The sequence below is a fragment of the Nicotiana tabacum genome, chromosome 22, assembly GCF_000715075.1.
Source record: "Nicotiana tabacum cultivar K326 chromosome 22, ASM71507v2, whole genome shotgun sequence".
Lineage (NCBI taxonomy): Eukaryota > Viridiplantae > Streptophyta > Magnoliopsida > Solanales > Solanaceae > Nicotiana > Nicotiana tabacum.
The window spans coordinates 8,620,061-8,629,127 of record NC_134101.1 but is presented as its reverse complement, the minus strand read 5'-3'; positions in this window follow the sequence as shown (position 1 = coordinate 8,629,127).

The window sequence follows — 9,067 nt, the reverse complement described above, 5'->3', positions numbered from 1 at the left end:
GAATCTATAAGCCACATCTTAATACATTGTACACAAGCCAAACTTTGCTGGCAAGGCCTAAAACTAGGATCCATAATTCACACTTAAAATACTACTAACACTCCCAACACAGTGTGGCTACAACAACTAGTTCTCCAAAAGGGCACTCATTCCTCTACTGGCATTCCTTTAAAAGGATTAATTCCATTCACTTTATGGCATCTTTGGACTGTTAGAAATAAATATTTTTTTGAAAATCTGAACCAAAAACCTTCTATACCAACAATTCTCAAACTCATAAATGAATTTCATTATCTTACAAATAAATCAACCAAGTTGTGCAATAAGTTACCTATGTATGTTAAATGGAACTCGCCCCCAGGAGGAGTCTTACAACTAAATACGGATGGGGCAGTCAGTCATACAAAATCACGAGCAAGTTTTGGGGGGGTATTCAGAGACCACAAAGGCAACTGGATCATGGGTTATGCGGGACATTATCCCTTGACCAACGTTATCAATATTGAACGCATGGATTTACTACGAGGATTGCAAATTGCAATTATGCACAACCTAACTCCTCTGGAAATCCAAATGGACGCACAAGAGGTAAAAAAATGCTACAAAATACTAGACTCACCCCTGTTAGTTGATTGCAGATTCCTTATCCAACAACTGAGTAATCCACGACTCAGCCATACCTACAGGGAGCAAAATATGGTAGCAGATAAACTAACTCATTTTGGAATGGAACTAGCGGGCACCACCATCACCTTTTTGGCAGATCCTGCACACTTCATCTGACAGGAACTTATGAATGATAAGCACGGATGTGGAAAGCTTAGAATGGTTACTCCAAGGACCAACTTTTTGCTGAGCTCTACGTAATCTTTTTGTACTATCACTGACGTGCCTTCCACAAGTTATGCCTCTACAAATGACTTACCCATGCAGGATGCCCAACATAGTAGTCATAGTAGTATTACTATTTGTCATAATGTACAACAGCACAACACTGCCGATAGTAGTTCGACTAGGTCTTTTTGTAATATTGCCCTAGGGAAGAAGCTCCCTGTAACGTATGTTTAGTTAATATAAAGTAGTCTTTAAAACTAAAAAAAAAAAGAGAAAAATAAATAGAAGAAATCAAAAAGAAGCTTACAACTTTGGCGTCAAAATTTCTTTGCAACCCGTGAGCACCAATTGCAAAGCAAGAAATTAAAGTCCTGCAAAACAGAAGCAAACGTGATGTAAAATCAAAAGCTTAAGTGCATCTATAAATATGGGAACTTGAAGTTGTTCAAGCACGTGACGGGAGGAGCAGAAGCTTTCTCATGCAGTGCTTTCTTTTTCTTTTTTTTCTTTTTTATAAAAGTCACCATAGTGGTGTAGGGTTTGAGGCATGACCCCTTACCTGTATATTACCAACAGCCAAAAAGTGAATACATGGAGGAAAGGGACATAATGCCTGATCTCCTTTGGGTCATAGTAAGAGTTAGGCCTACTTAGAGTTCTACTAAGTACACAAACAATCCAACCCGGACTAGATAGAAGATAGAAGATAGAAGATATACAAAAATATGAGGCTAATTACATACACAGTCACCATTAGAGTTTGTATCGCTCCTCCTATGCCTAATTCTAAAACATGGGAATTGTGCCTTATCCATTCGATAAGCTCCTCTTGCTTCAGCTGGTAATTTAAAAACTTGAGAGAAAATCCTTGCCTCGGTAGAAATTTGCGAGTTGGCTCCAAATTTGGCTAAGGCATCAGCAGTTTCATTTCCTTCTCTATAGCAATGATGGACTTCTATGTTCAAGGATTGTGCGATTTGAGTCATGTACTTGATATCATCTTGTAACGATCCGGCCGGTCGTTTTGAGTATTATAACCCCGTTCCCCCATTTACTGCTCAATTTATGCTTTACAGTTATTTTATGACTTACCAGGTTAGTTGGTTCGGGTCCGGAAGAATTTCGGGATGAAATGAGACACTTAGTCTCATAATTAAAAACTTAAGTTGGAAAAGTTAACCAGATGTTAACTTATGTGTAAACGACCTCGGATTTGAATTCAGATGATTCCAATAGCTCTGTATGGTGATTTTCGACTTTAAAGCGCGTCCGAAAAATTATTTGGAGGTCCGTAGAGAAATTAGGCTTAAAATAGCGAAAGTCGAATTTTTGAGAAGTTTGACTGGGGGTGAATTTTTGATATCGGGGTCGAAATACGATTCTGAAAATTTGAATAAGTCTGTTATGTCATTTATAACTTGTGTACAAAATTTGAGGTCAATCGGACGTGATTTGATAGGTTCCGGCATCGTTTGTAGAAATTGGAAGTTTTAAAGTTTATTAGGCTTGAATCTATATTTGATTCGTGTTTTTAGTGTTGTTTGATATGATTTGAGTCCTCGAACAGGTTCGTGTTATGTAATGGGACTGGCTGGTATGATTGGACGGGGTCCCGGGGGCCTTGGGTTTGATTCGGGGTGGTTTCGGACCAAGTTTGGGTGTTTTGATGCTGCTAGTTACTGGTTCTGGTATTGTTCTTCGCATTCGCGAGGAGCCTCTCGCGTTCGCGAAGAAGGATTTTGCTGTTGGGACTTCGTTCTTCGTGTTCGCGAAGAAGGAATTTTTGTTGTCCGTTATCTGATTTTGGAGGCTCATAACTCGCAATCTATAAGGAATTTGGAACTGATTCAAAAATAAAAGTTGTAGCTATTTGTGTCTAGTTTTCAGAAAGGTAAACCATTTTTTATTTGAAATTATGTACAAAAGGTTATGGTGGATACACTACAGGCTATCGGGGAAGAGTTTGAAAATCTTTATTGCATAGAGCTGACTTTGGAAGCATATATCTCACAATATATATAGAATTGGGAGATGAGCGACAAATTAAAGTTATAGTCCTTGGTGTCTAGTTTTTATAAAGTTAAACCATTCAACATTTGGAGTTTTGTACACAAAGTTATGACCATTATACTAGAGGCTATCTGAGAAGGGTTTGAAAATGACTGTTGGAGATTTTGTTCATCGCGAACGCGAGGGGAGGGTCGCGAACGTGAAGAACAAACCCTTGGGCAACAGAATAATGTTCAAATTCATCTCATTCTTCCATTTTTGGACCTAGGAAGCTCGGGTGAGGCGATTTTTCGAGAGTTTTTCAAGGAAAACATTGGGGTAAGAATTCCTTACCTGATTTTGGTTAAATTACATGAATTTATTGTTATTTTTATCACTAAATTAGTGAATTGAGTTGAAAAATTTAGAAAACCCTCTTGGTTTAATTTGAAGATTTGAGGGTCGAGTTGAGGTTAGATTTTGGTAAAATTGGTATGGTTAGACTCGTGGTTGAATGGGGTTTCGAATTTTGTAACTTTTGTCGGGTTCCTAGGAGCACCCCCGCACTGACTTTTTAGAATAAAATTTTAAGTTGGTATTTTATTATCCGGGAATTATTTTCAGTGAATTGTAATGAAGTTACACAATTAATTTGGATAGATTTGAGGTGCCCGAAGGTCAATTCAAGCAAAAGGGCTATTTTGGAATATCGGTCTAACTTCAAAAAGGTAAGTATCTTAGCTAACCTTGAGTGAGGGAATTACCCCTTAGGTATCGAAGCTTATGTGCTATTTGTGAAATATGAAAAGTCGTGTATGCGAGGTGACGAGTACGTACTCGGGCTTATATGTGCAAAATATATTGGGTTAAGGTCTTAGGCATATTGTGTAGTAAATTGGATAATTATTGGGATTTATTAAATCATCTATTTTGCATGCCTCAATTCATGTTTGTTGAATTTATTTTTATATGATAATTTAATGTGATTATTACTTGTATATTTATGTGGATTTCGTGAATTGATGATTTGATATTTCTTGGAAATTAATTTCATTATGGATTTTTCATCTGTAAATAATTAATTAAATAAGCTTAAGAAGAGTTGTTTATATAATTATTAAGAATTTAGATTAATGAAGGTGTTGCCCTATACTGAGTATTTTCCATCTCTGTTGATTGTTTTGTGGTTTTATATACGTTGCGTGGAGCCTTGGGCTATTTGTTGAGAAGTTTATTGATTCTGCTACATAATTGGAATTTGGTTATGGTCAGTGGCAAATTGTGATATGAATTGTTGTATTGTGTTGTGATTTAAACACTCTTCTTGATGTTATTTATGCTTCCTACCTTGCTTTTTAATGATATACATGTGCTTGGTAAGGAAGAGTGTAAAGCACGAAGGGTGATGCCGTGTCATTTGAGAGTGTAAAGCACGAAGGGTGATGACGTGCCATTTGAATTATATTATCATGTGAGGGAGAGTGTAAAGCACGAATGGTGATGTCGTGCCATTTCATTTATATTATCAAGTGAGGATGAGAGTAAAAGCATGAAGGGTGATGCCGTGCCATTATTTTTATATTATTATATATTCATAGCGCGAAGGGTGTTTCCGTACATACGAGGACGAGAGACATACATTATATTGTGATATCGTTTTGTTGTGTATACATTCATGCCTTTATATTGAGATGTTATTATGCACCTGCATTTTCTTTGTGACTTGTAGTCATTGTTTCTTATTGTGTGCCTCCCACATTATTTCTTTTATTGTTATTGACTTTTCTCCCACCTAGTTATATATATATATATATATATATATATATATATATATATATATATATATATATATATATATATATATATATATATATATATATATATATATATATATATATATATATATATATATATATATATATATATATATATATATATATATATATATATATATATATATATATATATATATATATATATATATATGGGTGAGAATGAGACAAGTGCACGAAGGTATTGCCGTGCCATTTGATGTGATATGTTGAATATATTTCTCACGCCAGGAAAGTTAAATGAGGTGTCACATGGTGACTTTTATTTGAAAGAATTATTTTTGAAAGATATTTACTTGAAAGAATTATATTTGAAAGATATTTACTTGAAAGAATTATATTTGAAAGATATTTACTTGAAAGAATTATATTTGAAAAATATTTACTTGAAAGAATTATATTCGGAGGATATTTATTTGAAAGAATTATATTTGAAAGATATTTATTTGAAAGAATTATAATGGAAAGATATTTATTTGAAGGAAGTATATTCGAAATATATTTATTGAAAATGATTATATTCTAGAGACTTTTATTGAAAAACTTATAAATAAAAGATGTATATCTTGAAGGACTTGATTAATTGGCTGTACTTGTGTTTCTTATTCGTTTGAGTAATATTTATGGTGTTCCTGTTGCCTTGCAGTTTAAATCACTAGTTGATTGGTGTTGCTATCACTGCTATTTGTTTTCTATTATTTTTGTATGCTATATTGCACAGGTTATTTGACTAGTGAGTGTCTTGATTGTACCTCGTCACTACTACAGTGAGGTTAGTCTTGATACTTGTAACGACCCGGCCGGTCATTTTGAGAGTTATAGCCCCTTTTTCCCCATTTCTACTTCCTTTTGTGTTATTCAGCTATATTATGTTATATCGGGTTAGTTGGTTCGGGTCCAGAAGGAACTCGGAGTGAAATGAGATACTTAGTCTCATAATTGAAAAATTAAGTTAGAAAAGTGGACCGGATATGGACCTATGTGTAAACGACCTCGGATTCGAATTCTGATAATTCCAATAGCCCCGTATGGTGATTTTGGGATTAGGAGCGTGTCCGGAATATTATTTGGAGGTCCGTAGAGGAATTAAGCTTGAAATGCCGAAAGTTTAATTTTTGAGAAGTTTGACCGAGGGGGTTGACTTTTGGATATCGGGGTCGGAATCCGATTCTGAAAATTGGAATACCACTGTTATGTCATTTATGACTTGTGTGCAAAATTTGAGGTCAATCGGACGTGATTTAATAGGTTCCGGAGTTGTTTGTAGAAGTTCATTAGGCTTGAATTGGGGTGTAATTCATGATTTTAGCATTGTTTGAGGTGATTTGAGGGTTCGACTAAGTCCGTATGATGTTTTAGGACTTGTTGGTATATTTGGTTGAGGTACCGAGGGGCTCGAGTGAGTTTCGGATGGTTAACGGGTTGGATTTTGGACTAGGAACTCTGCTAAAATTTTTCTGATACACCATCCGGTTTCCTTCATCGTGTTCGCGAGTGGAGCCTCGCGTTCGCGAAGAGGAACTGGGAGGCTGGCAATATTTGCTCTTCGCATTCGCGAAGAGAAGCACGCATTCGCGAAAGGTGGACTGGGTGTGCATCGCAAACGCGAGAGGTGTTACGCGTTCGCGAAGAAGAAAGGAAGCAACCGAAGACCCCCAGGCAATTGGTCTACGTATTCGCGTAGGGGGGTGTCGCGTTCGCGTAGTAAGGGGGAAACGAAGCATCGCGTTCGCGATGGGTTGAACGCGTTCGCGTAGAAGGCATTGAGGCAGAGGCATTTTGTGGTTCGCGAACGCGAGGGTGATGTCGCGTTCGCGAAGGAGGAATTTGGACGGGAGTTATTTTGTGCTTCGCGAACGTGAGGGTGATGTCACATTCGCGAAGGAGGAATTTGGACGGGAGTTATTTTGTGCTTCGCGAACGCGAGGCACTGACCGCGTTCACGAAGAAGAAAAGTCTGGGCAGTGAGTTTAAGTTCTGAAAATGGGACGACCCATTTTCAGTTTTTGGCGATTTGGAGCTCGGAATTGAGGTTATTTTGGGTGATTTTCAGAGGAAACAACGGGGTAAGTATTCTTAACTCAATATTGTTTAAATTACCCGAATCTATGGTTGTTTTTATCATTTAATTGGTGAATTGAGTTGGGAATATTTGAAAACCCTCTTGGTTTAAATTGAAGATTTGAGGGTCGAGTTGGGGTCGGATTTTGGTAAAATTGGTATGGTTAGACTCGTGGTTGAATGGGATTTCGGATTTTGTAACTTTTGTCGAGTTCCAAGACGTGGGCCCCACGGGCGATTTTTGAGCTAATTTTTGAATTTTTATGGAAAATCATTATTATCTTGTGGAATTAATTCCAATGAATTTTATTGACTGAAACGAATTATTTATGACCAGATTCGAGGCGTTTGGAGACCAATTCACGAGGAAAGGACATTACAGAATAAGAATTTCATGGTTTGAAACCCCGGATTTTGTATCATTCTACTATTTTTAGTGATGCACATGATAGGTGACGGGCATGTGGGCGTGCACTGTTGAGGATTTGTGACTTGGTCCGTCCCGTAGCAACTGTAAAGTTGCATACTTTGTTGAAACCATATGATACTTATATGTTTTAGAAAGAATTTCTATAAATTGGGCTGAATGCCATGTTTGGGCCTTGCGCCAATGCTGTTTGGACCCTTAGGGGTTGTTTCTTACCATCCTCTCATTATTTTCGATTGAAAATCTATATTTATGGGAACAGGTTGCACGCCGTAGCATGTTTGATATCGGCCGAGGGCCTGATTTGTGAGGATGAGTGTGGATCGGGTTCTGCCCGCCTGCAGCATATTTATGACTGAGTGAGGCCGAGGGCCTGATTTGTGAGGATGAGTGTGGATCGGGGCTGCCCGCCTGCAGCATACTTTATTATTATAGCACGTGAGTTATCCGTGCAGCACGTGAGTTGTCCGTGCAGATTATAGTGCTTGGGCTGAAGGATCCCCTCCGGAGTCTGTACACACCCCCGGTGAGCGCAGGTATCTACTGAGTGCGAGTGCCGAGTGCTGAGTGACTGGGAGGCATGAGTGATTGTGAGGTATGCCCGAGTGGCAAGAGTGATTGTGAGGTATGCCCGAGTGGCACGAGTGTCTGTGAGGTTTGCCCGAGGGGTTGTTTATGAGTGATGTTTCGCCCGAGGGGTTGTTTATGATTTCATCATTTTTGCTCACCTTTGCATTTTTTCTCTGTCTGAAAACTATTGAAAAATATCTTTAAATGATTTTTACTGGAACTGGGTTAAACGAGATATTTTGATTCAAATCCTGATTTTTAAAAGCATGTGGTATTTTACTGAGATTTCCCGATATGAATGTTATATGCTTTATTGCTCGTCACTACTACTTAGTCTTTATTTACTGTTGTTACTTACTGAATTGGCGTACTCACGTTACTCCCTGCACCTTGTGTGCAAATTCAGGTGTAGCTGGTCACGGTAATGGTTATTGAGTGTTCTGGTTGTAGATTTTCTTGGAGATAGCAAGGTAGCTGTTTGGCATCGCAGCCCCTGCTCTTCTCCCTCTTATCTTCCTCTAGTTGTATTTAGCTATTTTTCAGGCTGAGTTAGCCTTGATATTGTTAGACAGATTGTAGTAGATGCTCATGACTAGTGACACCCCGATGTCGGGCTTTTTCTTCCGCACTTTTATTTTGATTGGAACTCCTTTACGAAGGTTTTTATGTTAAATAACCTTGAAATTATCTTTAAAATGAGAATATCGGTTTGTTTTGGAAATAATTCGGCTTGCCTAATTCCACGATAGGCGCCATCACGATAGGGGTTAGTTTTGGGTCGTGACGATAATTACTGGGTACCGACCGTGGTGTACTCATACTACACTTCTACACATTTTTCAGAGCCAGATATTGATGATATCGGATTCGAACAGAGATTTGAGTATGATCGCAAGGATTCAAGGTAGGACTGCTTGGTCATCGCAGTCCCTTAGAGTCTTTCCATTTTATTGTACTGTTAATTTCTTATTCGAACAGTATTGTACATTCGGTCCTCAAGATCATTCCATGTATTTAGTTAGAGTTCGTGACTCAGTATTACCAGTCTTGAGAGGTTGTATTAAATTATATGTTTTAAACAAAATCGCTTGAATTATGATTATAATCGGCTTACTTAGTCTTAGAGATTAAGTGCCATCACAACGCCTGTGGTGGGATTTTTGGGTCGTGACACATCTGTAAGCTCCCAAGGAGGTTTATAAACACCCTTCATCATATTGACAGTCATGAGAGAATCCATCTCTAGGATGCAGTTGGTCACATTGTTTTGCTTGCACCAATTAAAAGCATAGAGTGCTACCTGAATTTCAGTTCGGTTGTTATTGCAGAAACGAAGAGCTTTGGCAAATGCCAT